Here is a 1992-nt window from a genome sequence, read left to right on the forward strand (position 1 = left end):
TACAGGATAGACAATATAAACATATTTAAAATTAAAGGAATTGAAATGTACAGCTATAGAGCTACTCCCAAATATTTATTTGAGTAATCTGGATAATCAATTACTGTCTGTCTGATTTACTATCTAACTTTTACCTTTGCCAAAATTTAAAATATTCATTATTTTGTTTATAATGCGTTAAAGTTCTTCATTAACAGTCTCAGAGTCATAGTATGTCAAAAATATTGCTAACATTATGCAGAAAAAGGATCGAATCTGGGTCACCTTTAGCCCAGTACACTTGGGAATGTTAATCTGGGCGTGCATGTCAAAATATTTAAAGGTCATGAGCTTGTTAGTGTTAAGGGCACTGTCATTCGCAAGGACTATACTGTAATGAGACTGATGTTTACAGTGTTGTCTTTTTTTAGAGTACCTCCATGTTTTCTGGTGTCTTGGTGTCTACTGTACCTTCTGACGGATGAATTCGAGGTACCTCTCGACAAAAAATAAACCATGTGCTCAAAACAGGCTGACAGATGACTCATTGGGCTATATGACCACAGTTCATGTGTTCTTTGAACCGCTTCACTCACAAAAAGGGCATTTTTAGGTGTAATAAGAGGTTGTGGCACTGCAACCCTACTATTGTGTCCCTTTCTCTGAAGTTCTCAGTTGACTGCTTTCATGAAACTAAAAGGCCAATTGAATCCAAGATTGAGATTTACAGTAAAGCACAGACATATTGATGACCAAAGAGCAATCACATCTGTCCCAAAGTTCCCTTAACCGATGATATCTTTCCTTCAGACCCACAGACCCAGATCACTAATACTGAGCTATTTCAGTGCAAAAAACATGTTGTTGGCAGTTTTAATCTTGGACGCTATTGTGAAAGAGAACTTTGTGATTGTTTTTGTGCTTTTGTGGCCAGAATAATGTCAGTCTAGCCAGAATATAGCCCTGCATTTGTCATAGGGATCAAACCTGCGTGAGATGGATTAGATCTCATTGTACCCAGCGTCTCCTTTTAGAATTTGAAAAACCACATAATTATATTTAATGCACCAGTGTTGTAGCTTTATCTTCCTCAGGACAATACAAAATATGGTTATGGACCAGATTCTTTCCAAGATGCCTTTAAACAACTACAAATTTCTGGCTACAAGGTGATGTAATTTAACGCACGAACACACACAAAAATACATTTTTCACAAAATGAATTCACAAAACCTTGATCAAACGTTATTATTTATCCAACGAAGAAGCAAAATATATTTTTTGTATCACTTTTACTCTGATATTGGTGTCATAAGTAGGTCTAATTGCAATTTATAAATCCTGGTAAATTCAATAAATCAAAAGGTCTTGATATGATTTAAGCTTTAGTCGTTATTCAAAGAGGCTTACAAAGCTAAATATAATGTATCCAATATCTACATTTTAACATACTATGTAAGTATGAGAACTTTAAAATGCACTGAAACATGCTTTTCTTAAAAACCACAAGCTTAAATAGGAACACAGTAAATGGCTCCATCTGGTGGTGCAATGCACAATCAAACAACAGGCAAAATTACGTCTCGGTGTACTGTATGTCTACCACTTACTTAAGAAAGGAAGAAAAAAAGCTTCTAAGAGTCTGACCAGAACATTACTAAACATGGAAATAGAGTTCCAGCTGGCCATCCAGCTCACTATTGCAATTATTTGGCCTTGAAACCGTCAAATGACCCTAATGTAAAGTAGATTTACTGCAGCAGAATAATGTTGACCTTAGCTGGTCCACAGAGCAGTTGAGACACTGACAAAGGTATAACCACAGGTTTATACCCTCAGCAGAACCATCTTTTCTTCTATATCATCTCCCCTACACGCAAACAGTTTTGTCCAGCTTGTTTTACAGTACCCTCTACAGTGGGGCAAAAAAGTATTTAGTCAGCCACCGATTGTGCAAGTTCCCCCACTTAAAATGATGACAGAGGTCAGTAATTTGCACCAGAGGTACACTTC

This window comes from Pundamilia nyererei, unplaced genomic scaffold (genome assembly GCF_000239375.1).
Source record: "Pundamilia nyererei isolate P.nyererei 1_Seehausen unplaced genomic scaffold, PunNye1.0 scaffold00091, whole genome shotgun sequence".
NCBI classification, from domain to species: Eukaryota; Metazoa; Chordata; class Actinopteri; order Cichliformes; family Cichlidae; genus Pundamilia; species Pundamilia nyererei.